Source organism: Aristolochia californica, unplaced genomic scaffold (genome assembly GCF_029961685.1).
Source record: "Aristolochia californica isolate CCGP_79_NKW_82.1479 unplaced genomic scaffold, dmAriCali1.0.hap1 SCAF_1, whole genome shotgun sequence".
Classification (NCBI taxonomy): domain Eukaryota; kingdom Viridiplantae; phylum Streptophyta; class Magnoliopsida; order Piperales; family Aristolochiaceae; genus Aristolochia; species Aristolochia californica.
Window position 1 is genome coordinate 31,710,252 of NW_027181770.1, and position 13,328 is coordinate 31,723,579.

Below are 13,328 nucleotides of genomic sequence, written 5' to 3' on the forward strand. Positions count from 1 at the left end.
TTAAAAATGGATATGCATGCTAGAAACATGTTAAAGATGAAAATGACCTATGGATCCAAACCTTTTTAAAGAGAATAACAAATGCTCATTAAATTCTCAAATGAATGTGCGGTGGGAAATTTACCCGAGTCAAACAAGCCATTATTTTACCCATTGACAAAAAGCTGACCTAACAATCATAGATAATTATAAAGTAATTTACCATGCGTAACGGGCTATATTTATGTAAGAAATGACTTATGGATTGCGAGTCAACGCTCAGTTAAAAGTCCCCCACCACTCCCTTTTCTCGACGATTGCAAAAACAAATATATAAAAACTAAGAAGAGTTTACTATCCCTAAAAATTACATACACTCTTTCGAATTATATCTCTCTACATTTGTGCATTGTGCATTTCCATTTTACATGTATACTTTTTTCTTAAAAAAAACTTTGAGATTTGGCTGTCACTTCATCCTGTAAACCAAAAAGGCAAATAGATCACAACAAAATGAAAAGTTTAGAGTTTATGTATGGAAAAAATTAAAACAACAAAAACTATAAGTAAAGAAAATTTATTCGCACACCACCATTAAACGCAAAATTTTTGTTATCCAAGTTTGGGAAATTCCACTAGTTCAACCCTAAGAGCTTGGAATTTTATAAGAAAGAGATTTCTTCTACGCATGTTTTAATAAAGGATATGAATGCTTGAAACATGTTAAATATGAAAATAACCTATGGATCCAAACCTTTTAAAGAGAATAACAAACACTCTTTAAATTCTGAAGTGAAATTGCAGTGGGATACTTACATGAGTCAAACAAGCCATTATTTTTCCCAATCACAAAAAGCTGACCTAACAATCATAGATGATTGTAAAGTGATTTATCATGCGTAACGGGCTATATTTCTGTAAGAAATTACTTATGAATTGCGAGTCAACGCACAATTAAAAATCCCCCGCCTCCCCCTTTTCCCAACTATTGCAAAAACTAATATATTAAATCTAATAAAAGTTTACAATCCCTAAAAATTACAGACCCTCTTTGGAATTGTATTACTCTACTTTTTTGCATTGTGCGTTTTCATTTTACATGTATACGTTTTTCTTAAATCAAAACTTTGATATTTCGCTCTCCCTTCATCCCGAAAACAAAAAAGGCAAATAGATCACCACAAAATGAAAATTTGAGAGTTTATGTATGGAAAATTTTTAGTACAACAACAAATATAAGTAAAGAAAATTTATTTTCACACCACAATTGAACACAAAAGTTTTGTGAACCAAGTTTGGGAAATTCAACTAGTTTAACCCTAATAGATTGGAATTTTATAAGATAGAGATTTCTTTTGCACATGTTTTAAAATTGAATATGCCTGCTTGAAACATGTTAAAGATGCAAATGACCTAGGCATCCAAAACTTTTAAAGAGAATAACAAACTCTCTATAAATTCTCAAGTGAATGTGTGGTGGGACATTTACCCGAGTCAAACGAGCCATTATTTTGCCCATTTAAAAAAAGCTGACCTAACAATCATTGATGATAGTAAAGTGATTTATCATGGGTAACGGGCTATATTTTTGTAAGAAATGACTTCTGGATTGGGAGTCAACGCTCAATTAAAAATCCCCCGCCTCCGCCTTTTCCCAACGTTTGCCAAGACTAATATATAAAAACTTAAAATAGTATCCAATCCCTAAAAATTACAGACACTCTTTGGAATTACCTCTCTCGACATTTCTACTTTGAGGATTTCCATTTTAGATGTATACTTTTTTCTTAAATCAAAACTTAGAGTTTTCGCCCTCCCTTCATCCCGTAAACAAAAAAGGCAAATATATCACAACTAAATGAACATTTTAGAGTTTATGTATGGAAAAAATTTAAAACAACAACAAATGTAAGTTAAAAAAATTTATTCGCACACAACAAATGAACACAAAAGTTTAGTTCCTAGTTTGGGAAATTCCACTAGATCAACCCTATGAGATTTGAATTTTATAAGAAAGATATTTCTTCTACACATGTTTTAAAAATGGATACGCATGCTTGAAACATGTTCAAGATGCAAATGACCTATGGATCCAAACCTTTTTAAGAGAATAACAAACACTCATTAAATTCTCAAGTGATCATGCGGTGGGATATTTACCCGAGTCAAACAAGCCATTATTTTGCCCATTCACAAAAAACTGACGTAACAATCTTAGATGATTGTAAAGTGATTTATCATACGTAACGGATTATATTTTTGTAAGAAATGACTTACGGATTGGGAGTCAATGCTCGGTTAAAAATCCCTCGGCTCCCTCTTTTCCCGACGATTGCAAAACAAAATATATAAAAACTAAAAAGAGTTTACCATCCTTAAAAATTACAAAGACTCTTTGGAATTATCTCCCTCTACATTTTTGCATTGTGCACTTCCATTTTATATGTATACCTTTTTTCTTAAATCAAAACTTTGAGTTTTGGCTCTCCCTTCATCCCGTAAATTAAAAAGGCAAATAGATCACAACTAAATGAAAATATTAGTGTTTATGTATGGAAAATATTTAAAACAACAATAAATTTAAGTGAAGAAAATTTATTTTCACACCAGAAACGAACACAAAACTTTTGTTATCCAAGTTTGGGAAATTCAACTAGTTCAACCCTAATATTGAGGAATTTTATAAGAAAGAGATTTCTTCTACACTTGTTTTAAAAATGGATATGCATGCTTGAAACATGATAAAGATGCAAATGACCTTTGGATCCAAACCTTTTAAAGAGAATAACAAACGCTCATTAAATTCTCAAGTGAATGTGCGGTGGGATATTTACCTGAGTCAAACAAGATATTATTTTGAGCATTTACAAAAAGCTAACCTAACAATCATAGATGATTGTAAAGTGATTTATTATGTGTAACAGGCAATATTTTTGTAATAAATGACTTATGGATTGGGAGTCAAAGTTCGGTTAAAAATCCCCGCCTCCCCCTTTTCCCGACGATTCCAAAACCTAATATATAAAAACTAAAAAGAGATTACAATCCCTAAAAATTACGAATACTCTTTGGAATTATCTCTCTCTACATTTGTGCAATGTGAATTTCATTTATAGGTGTGTACTTTTTCTTAAATCAAAGCATTCACTTTTCCCTCTCCCTTCATCCTGTATACAAAAAAGGCAAATAGATCACAACAAAATGAAAATTTTAGAGTTTATGTATGGAAAAAATTTAAAACAACAAAAAATGTAAGTAAATAAAATTTATTCTCACACCACAAATGAACACAAAACTTTTGTTATCCAAGTTTGGAAAATTCCACTTGTTCAACCCTAATAGCTAGGTATTTTATAAGAAAGAAATTTCTTTTACACATGTATTAAAAATGGAAATGCAAGCTTTAAACATGCTAAAGATGCAAATGACCTATGGATCCAATCCTTTTAAGAGAATAAGAAACGTTCATTAAATTCTCAAGTGAATGTGTGGTGGATATTTACACCGAGTCAAACAAGCCATTATTTTGGCCAGTTACAAAAAGCTGACCTAACAATCATTGACAATTTTAAAGTGATTTATCATGCGTAACTGGCTATATTTTTGTAAGAAATGACTTATGGATTGGGAGTCAACGCTCAGTTAAAAATCCCTCCTCTCTCCCCCTTTTCTTGACGATTGGAAAACCTAATATATAAAAACTAAAAAGAGTTTACAATCCCTAAAAAATACAGACACTCTTTGGAATTATCTCTCTCTACATTTTTGCATTGTGAATTTCCATTATAGATGTATACTTTTTTCTTTAATCAAAGCCTTGACTTTTCCCTCTCCCTTCGTCCTGTATACAAAAAAGGCAAATAGATCACAACAAAATGAAAATTTTAGAGTTTATGTAAGGAAAAAATTTAAAACAACAACAAATGTATGTAAAGAAAATTTATTTGCACATCACAAATGAACACAAAACTTTTGTTATCCAAGTTGGGGAAATTCCACTAGTTCTACCCTAATAGATATGCATGCCTGAAAGATGTTAAAGGTGCAAATGACCTACAGATCAAAAGCTTTTAAAGGGAATAAAAAACGTTCATTTACTCGAGTCAAACAAGCCAATATTTTGCCCATTTACCAAAAGTTGACATAACAATCATTGATGATTATAAAGTGATTTATCATGGGTAACAAGCCATATTTTTTTAAGAAATGACTTATGGATTGGGAGTCAACGCTCAGTTAAAAATCCCCCGCCTCCCCCTTTTCTCGATGATTGGAAAACCTAAAATATAAAAACTAACATGAGTTTACTATCTATAAATATTATAGATACCCTTTTGAATTATCTCTCTCTACATTTGTGTTGTCTGCATTTCAATTTTAGATGTATACTTTTTTCTTAAATCAAAGCTTTGTCTTTTCGCTCTTCCCTCAACCCGTAAACAAAATGAAAATTTGAGAGCTTATTATTGGATAAAATTTAAAACAACAACAAATGTAAGTAAATAAAATTTATTCGCACACCACAAATGAACACAAAAGTTTTGTTATCCAAGTTTGGGAAATTCCTCTACTACAACCCTAATAATTTGGATTTTTATAAGCAAGAGATTTCTTCAACACATGTTTTAAGAATGGATATGCATGCTTGAAACATGTTAAAGATGTAAATGACCTTTGGATCCAAACCTTTTAAAGAGAATAACAAAAGCTCATTAAATTCTCAAGTGAACGTGCAGTGGGATATTTACCCAAGTCAAACAAGTTCTTATTTTTTCCTTTTACAAACTGCAGACCTAACAATCGTAGATGATTGTAAAGCGATTTATCATGTGTAACGGGCTATATTTTTGTAAGAAATGACTTATGAATTGGGAGTCAATGCTCAGATAAAAATCCCCCGCCTGCCCCTTTTCGAGACGATGGCAAAACTTAATATATAAAAATTAAAAAGAGTTTACAATCCCAAAAAATTACAGACACTTTTTGGAATTATCTCTCTCTACATTTGTGCATTAAGAATTTCCATTATAGATGTATACTTTTTTCTTAAATCAATGCCTTGAGTTTTCCCTCTCCCTTCGTCCTATATACAAAAAAGGCAAATTGATCACAACAAAATGAAAATTTTAGAGTTTATGTAAGGAAAAAATTTAAAACAACAACAAATGCAAGTAAAGAAAATTTATTAGCACACCAAAAATGAACACAAAACATTTGTTATCCAAGTTTGGGAAATTTCACTAGTTCAACCCTAATAGCTTGGAATTTTATAAGAAAGACATTTCTTTTACACATGGTTTCAAAATGGATATGCATGCTTGAAACATGTTAAAGATGCAAATGACCTATGGATCCAAACCTTTTCAGAGAATAACAAACGTTCACTACATTCTCAAGTGAATGTGTGGTGGATCTTTACACCGAGTCAAACAAGCCATTATTTTGCCTATTTAAAAAATGCTGACCTAACAATCATTGATATTTTTGAAGTAATTTATCATGCATAAAGGGCTATATTTTTGTAAGACATGACTTATGGATTGGGAGTCAATGCTCATTTAAACCCCCCCCCCCTCCCCCTTTTCCCGACGATTGCAAAACCTAATATATAAAAACTAAAAGGAGTTTAGAATCCCTAAAACTTGCAGACACTCTTTGGAATTATCTCTCTCTAAATTTTTGCATTGTGCATTTCCATTTTAGATATATACTTTTTTATTAATTCAAAACTTTGAAATTTCGCTCTCGCTTTATCCCGTAAAAAAAAAGGCAAACAAATCATAACAAAATGAAAATTTTAGAGTTTATGTTTGGAAAAAAATTAAAACAACAAATATAAATAAAGAAAATTTATTCACATATCACAAATGACACAAAAGTTTTGTTATCCAAGTGGAAAATTTCACTAGTTCAAACCTAATAACTTGGAATTTTTTAAGAAAGAAATTTCTTCTACACATGTTTTAAAAATGGATATGCATGCTTGAAACATGTTAAAGATGCAAATGATCTATGGATCCAAACCTTTTAAAGAGAATAAAAAACACTAATTAAATTCTGAAGTGAATGTACAGTGGGATATTTACTTGAGTCAAACAAGCCATTATTTTGCTCATTTAAAAAAAGCTGACTTAACAATCAAAGATGATTGTAAAGTAATTTATTATACTCTATATTTTTGTAAAAAATGACTTATGGATTTGGAGTCAACGCTCAGTTAAATTTCCCCAGCCTCCCCCTTTTCCCGAAGATTGCAAAACTTAATATATAAAAACTAAAATGAGTTTACGATACCTAAAAATTATAGACACACTTTGGAATTATCTCTCTCTACATTTGTCCATTGTGCATTTCCATTTTATATGTATACTTTTTTCTTAAATCATAAATTTGAGTTTTCGCTCTCCCTTCATCCCATAAACCAAAAAGGCAAGTAGATCACAACAAAATGAAAATTTTAAAAGTTATGTATGGAAAAAGTTTAAAAGAACAACAAATATCAGTAAATAAAATTGATTCATACACCACAAATGAACACAAGAGTTTTGTTATCCAAGATTGGGAAATTCCACTAGTTCAACCCTAATAGCTTGGAATTTTATAAGAAAGAGATTTTTTCTACACAAGTTTGAAAAATGGATATGCATGCATGAAACATGTCAAAGGTGAAAATGACCTATGGATCCAAACCATTTAAAGAGAATAACAAACGCTCATTAAAATCTCAAGAGAACGTGCAGTGGGATATTTACCCGAGTTACCCGAGTTGAACAAGCCATTATTTTGCCCATTTACAAAAAGCTAACCTAACAATCAGAGTGCTTTCCATTTTAGATGTATACTTTTATCTTAAATCAAAACATTGAGATTTCACTCTCCCTTTATCTCATAAACAAAAAAGGCAAATAGATCAGAACAAAATGAAAATTTTGTAGTTTAAGTATGGAAAACATTTAAAACAAGAAAAAATGTAGAAAATAAAATTTATTTTCTCACCACAAATGAACACAAAAGTTTTGTTATCCTAGTTTTGGAAATTCCACTAGTTCAACCCGTATAGCTTGGAATTTTATAAGAAAGAGATTTCTTGTACACATGTTTTAAAAATGGATATGCTTGATTGAAACATGTTAAAGATGCAAATGACCTATGGATCCAAACATTTTAAAAAGAATAACAAACGCTCATTAAAATCTCAAGTGAACGTGTGGTGTAAAATTTACTCCAGTCAAACAAGACATTATTTTTCCCATTTACAAAAAGCTGACCTAACAACCATCGATGATAGTTAAGTGATTTATCATGCATAATAGACTATATTTTTGTAAGAAATGACTTATTGATTGGGAGTGAACGCTTAGTTAAAAACCCCCCACCTCTCCCTTTTCCTGACGATTGAAAATTTTAATATATAAAAATTAAAAAGATTTTACAATCCCTAAAAATTATAGCTACTCTTTGGAATTATCTCCCTCCACATGTGTGCATTGTGAATTTCCATTTTAGCCGTACACTTTTTTCTTAAATCAAAACTTTGAGTTTTTGCACTCCCTTCATCCCGTAAACTGAAAAAGGCAATAGATCACAACAAAATAAAAATTTTAAAGTTTATGTATTGAAAACTTTTTAAAAAAAACAAATGTAAGTAAAGAAAATTTATTCTCACACCACAATTGAACACAACAATTTTTTTATCCAAGTTTGGGAAAACCCACTAATTCAAGCCTAATAGCTAGGAATTTTATAAGAAAGAGATTTCTTCTATACATGTTTTAAAAATGGATATGTATGCTTCAAACATGTTGAAGAAGAAAATGACCTATGGATCAAAAACTTTTAAAGAGAATAACAAATGCTCATTAAATGCTCGAGTGAATGTTCGGTGGGATATTTACCTGAGTCAAACAAGCCATTATTTTGCCCATTTACAAAAAGCTGACCTTACAATCATAGATGATTCCATAGTGATTTATCATGCGTAAAGGGCTATATTTTTGTAAGAAATGACTTATTATTTGGGAGTCAACTCTCAGTTAAAAATTCCATGCCTCCCCCTTTTCCCAATGATTGCAAAAACTAATATATAAAACTAAAAAGTGTTTAAAATCCTAAAAAATTATAGACACTCTTTGGAATTATATCTCTCTACAATTTTGCATTGTGAATTTCCATTTTAGATGTATTCTTTTTTCTTAAATCAAAACTTAGTGTTTTCGCTCTCCCTTCATCCCGTAAAAAAAAAAGGCAAATAGATGAAAAGAAAATGAAAATTTCAGAGTTTGTATGGAAAATATTTAAAATAACATCAAATGTAAGTAAAGAAAATTTATACGTACACCACAAATGAACACAAAAGTTTTGTTATCCAAGTTTGAGAAATTCCATTAGTTCAACCCTAATAGCTGTGAATTTTATAAGAAAGAGATTTTTTTACACATGTTTTAAAAATGGATATGTTTGCTCGAAAAATATTAAAGAGGCAAATGACCTATGGATCCAAACATTGTAAAGAGAATAACAAATGCTCTTCAAATTCTCAAGGTAATGTGCGGTGGGATATTTACCCGACTCAAACAAGTCATTATTTTGCCCATTTAAAAAAAGCTTACCTAATAATCATAGATGATTGTAAAGTGATTTATCATGCGTAACGGGCTATATTTTTGTAAGAAATGACTTATGGATATGGAGTCAACGCTCAGTTAAAAATCCCCCGCCTCCCCCTTTTCACTACGATTGAAAAACCTAACATATAAAAACTAAAAAGATTTTACAATCCCTAAAAATTATAGACACTATTTAGAATTATCTCTTTCTACATTTGTGCATTGTGCATTTCCGTATTAGATGTATACTTTTTTCTTAAATCAAAACCTTGAGTTTTCGCTCTCCCCTCATCCCGTAAACAAAAAAGGCAAATAGAACACAAGAAATTGAAAATTTTAGAATTTATGTATGGAAACAATTTAAAACAACAATAAAGTTAAATAAAGAAAATTTATTCACACACCATAAATTAACACAAATGTATTGTCATCCAAGTTTGTGCAATTCAACTAGTTCAACCCTAATAGCTTGGAATTTTATAAGATAGAGATTTCTTCTACTCATGTTTGAAAAATGGATATGCATGCATGAAACATGTTTATTATGCAAATGACCTATGAATGCATAACTTTTAAAGAGAATAACAAACGCACATTAAATTCTCAAGTGAACGTGTGGTGGGTTACTTACCCGTGTCAAACAAGCTATTTTTCCCACTTAGAAAAGGCTGACTTAACAATCGTAGATGATTATAAACTGATTTATCATGCATTACGGGCTATATTTTGGGAAGAAATGACTTATGGATTGGCAGTCTACACTCAGTTAAAAATCCCCTGCCTCCCCCTTTTCCCGACGATTGTAAAACCTAATATATAAAAAATAAAAATAGTTAAAAATCCCTAAAAATTATTGACACTCTTTGGAATTATCTCTGACTACTTTTTTGCATTGTGCATTTCCATTTTATATGTATACTTTTTTCTTAAATCAAAACTTTGAGTTTTCACTCTCGATTCTTCCCGTAAACAAAAAAGGTAAATAGATCACAAAAAAAAGAAAAGTTTACAGTTTATGTATGGAAAAAATTTAAAACAACAACAAATGTAAGTAAGAAAAATTTATTCGCACACTACAAATGAACTCAAAAGAGTTGTTTTCCAAGTTTGGGAATTCCACTAGTTCAACCCCAATAGCTTGGAATTTAATAAGAAAGAGATATCTTCTACACGTGTTTTAAAAATGAATATGCATGTTTGAGACATGTTAAAGATGCAAATGACCTATGGATCCAATCCTTTTAAAGAGAATAATAAACGCTCGTTAAATTCCCAAGTGAACGTGCGTTGGGATATTTACCCGAGTCAAACAAGCCATTATTTTGCCCTTTTAGAAAAAGCTGACCTAACAATCATAGATGATTATAAAGTGATTTATTGTGCATAACACGCTATTTATTTTTGTAAGAAATGACTTATAGAGTCAACGCTCAGTTAAAAACCCCCTCCCACCCCAGTTTTTCAACGATTGCAAAACCTAATAAATAAAAAATAAAAAGAGTTTACAATCCCTAAAAATTACAGACACTCTTTAGAATTATCTCTCTCTACCCATTTGCATTGTGAATTTCCATTTTAGTTGTATACTTTTTTCTTAAAGCAAAACCTTCAGTTTTCGATCTCCCTTCATCCTATAAACAAAAAAGGCAAATTGATCACAACAAAATAAAAATTTTAGAGTTTATCTATGAAAACATTTATACAATAAGAAATGTAAGTAAATAAAATTCATTCGCACTCCACAAATGAACACAAATTTTTTGGTTTCCAAGTTTTGGAAATTCTACTAGTTACCCTCTAATAGCTCGGAATTTTATAAGAAAGAGATTTCTTCTACACATGTTTTTAAAATGGATATGCATGCTTGAAACAAGTTAAAGACGCAAATGACCTATAGATCCAAACCTTTTAAAGAGAATAACAAACACAGATTAAATTCTCAAGTGAACGTGCGGTGGGATATTTACCCAAACTTAACAAGCAATTATTTAGCCCATTTACAAAAAACTGACCTAACAATCATAGATGATTGTAAAGTAATTTATTATGCGTAGCAAGCTATATTTTTTTAAGAAATGACTTTTGGATTGGGAGTCAACGCTAAGTTAAAAATCCCCCGCATCCCCCTTTTCCCGAAGATTGCAAAACCTAATATATAAAAACAAAAAAAAGTATACAATCCCTAAAAACTACAGACACTCTTTCTAATTATCTCTCTCTACATTTGTACATTGTGCATTTCTATTTTAGATGTATACTTTTTTTACTTAAATCAAAACTTTGAGTTTTTCGCTCTCCCTTCATCCCGTAAAACAAAAAATGCAAATAGATCACAAGAAAATGAAAATTTTAGAGTTTATGTATGAAAAAAAATTTAAAACAATAACAAATGAAAGTAATAAAAATTTATTCGCACACCGTAAATGAAGACAAAAGTTTTGTCATCCAAGTTTCGGCAATTCCACTAGTTCAACCCTAATAGCATGGAATTTTATAAGAAAAAGATTTCTTCTACTCATGCTTTAAAAATGGATATGCGTGCTTGAAACTTGTTAAAGATCCAAATGACCTATGGATCCAAACCTTTTAAAGAGAATAACAAACGCTCATTAAATTCTCATGTGAACGTGTCGTGGGATATTTGCCCGAGTCAAACAAGCCATTGTTTTTCCCATTTACGAAAAGCTGACCTAACAATCGTAGTTGATTGTAAAGTGATTTGTCATGCATAATGGGATATATTTTTCTAATAAATGACTGATGGATTCGGAGTCAACGCTAAGTAAAAAATCCCCCCCCCCTCCCCCTTTTCCCGACGGTTGCAAAACCTAATATATAATAACTAAAAAGAGTTTACAATCCTAAAAAATTGTAGACACTCTTAGCAATTTTCTCTCTCTACATTTGTGCATTGTGCATTTCTCTTTTAGATGTATACTTCTTTCTTAAATCAAAACTTTGTGTTTTCGGTCTCCCTTCATCCCTTAAACAAAAAAGGCAAATAGATCACAACAAAATGAAAATTTAAGAGTTGATGTATGGAAAAAATTTAAAACAAGAACGAATGTTAGTAAAGAAAATTTATTCCCACACCGTAAATGAACACAAAAGTTTGGTCATCAAAGTTTGGGCAATTCCACTAGTTAAACCCTAATAGCTTGGAATTTTATAAGAAAGAGATTTCTCATACTCATGTTTTAAAAATGGATATGCATGCTCGAAACATGTTAAAGAAGCAAATGAGCTATGGATCCATACCTTTTAAAAAGAATAACAAACGCTCATTAAATTCTCAACTGAACGTCCGGTGGGATATTTACCCGAGTCAAATAAGCCATAATTTTTCTCATTGACAAAAAGCTGACGTAACAATCATAGATGATTGTAAAGTGATTTATCATGCGTAACGGGGGCTATATTTTTGTAAGAAATGACGTACGTATTGGGTGTCAACGCTCAGTCAAAAATCTACCGCCACCCCATTTTCCCAACGATTACAGAACCTAATATTTAAAAACTGAAAAGAGTTTACAATCCCTAAAAATTACAGACTCTCTTTGGAACTTTCTCTCTCTACATTTGTGCCTTGTGCATTTCCATTTTATATGTATACTTTTTTCTTCAATCAAAACATAGAGTACTCGCTTTCCCTTTATCCCAAAAAAAAAGGACAAATAGATCACAAAAAAATGAAAATTTTAGAGTTATGTATGGAAAATTTAAAAAAAAAAACAAATGTAAGTAAAGGAAATTTAATCGCACACCACAATTGAACACAAAATTTTTGTATCCAAGTTTGAGAAATTCCACTAGTTCAACCCTAATAGCTTGGAATATTTTAAGAAATAGATTTATTCTACACATATTTTAAAAATAGATATGCATGCTTTAAACATGTTAAAGATGAATAACGAACGCTCTTGAAATTCTGAAATGAGCATGTAGAGGAATATTTACCTAAGTCGAACCTGACATTATTTTTCCATTTACAAAAAGCTGACCTAACAATTATAGATGATTGTAAAGTGATTTATCATGCGTAACGGGCTATATTTTTGTATAAAATGACTAAAGTATTGGGAGTCAACAATCAGTTAAAAATCCCATGCCTCCCCCTTTTCCCATTGATTGCAAAACCTAATATATAAAAACTAAAAAGAGTTTACAATCCCTAAAAATTACAGACACTCTTTGGAATTATCTCTCGCCACATTTTTGCATTGTGATTATCCATTTTAGATATATAATTTTTTAGATCTCCCTTCGTCCCGTAAACGAAAAAGGCAAATAGATCACAACAAAATGAAATTTTAGAATTTATGTAAGGAAAAAATTAAAAAAAAAATAATGTAAGTAAAGAAAATTTATTCGCACACCACGAATGAAAAGAAAAGTTTTGTTATCCAATTTTTGGAAATTCCACTAGTTCAACCCTAATAGCTTGGAATTTAACGAGAAAGAGATTTCTTCAACACCTGTTTTAAAAATGGATATGCATGCTTGAAACATGATAAAGATTCATATGACCTATGGATCCAAACCTTTTAAAGAGAACAACAAACGCTCATTAAATTCTCAAGTGAACGTGCGGTGGGATATTTACCCGAGTCAAGCATGGCATTATTTTGCCCATTTACAAAAAGCTGACCTAACAATCACAGATGATTGTGAAGTGATTTATCATGCGTAACGGGCAATATTTTTGTCAGAAATGACTTCTGGATTGAGAGTCAACACTCAGAT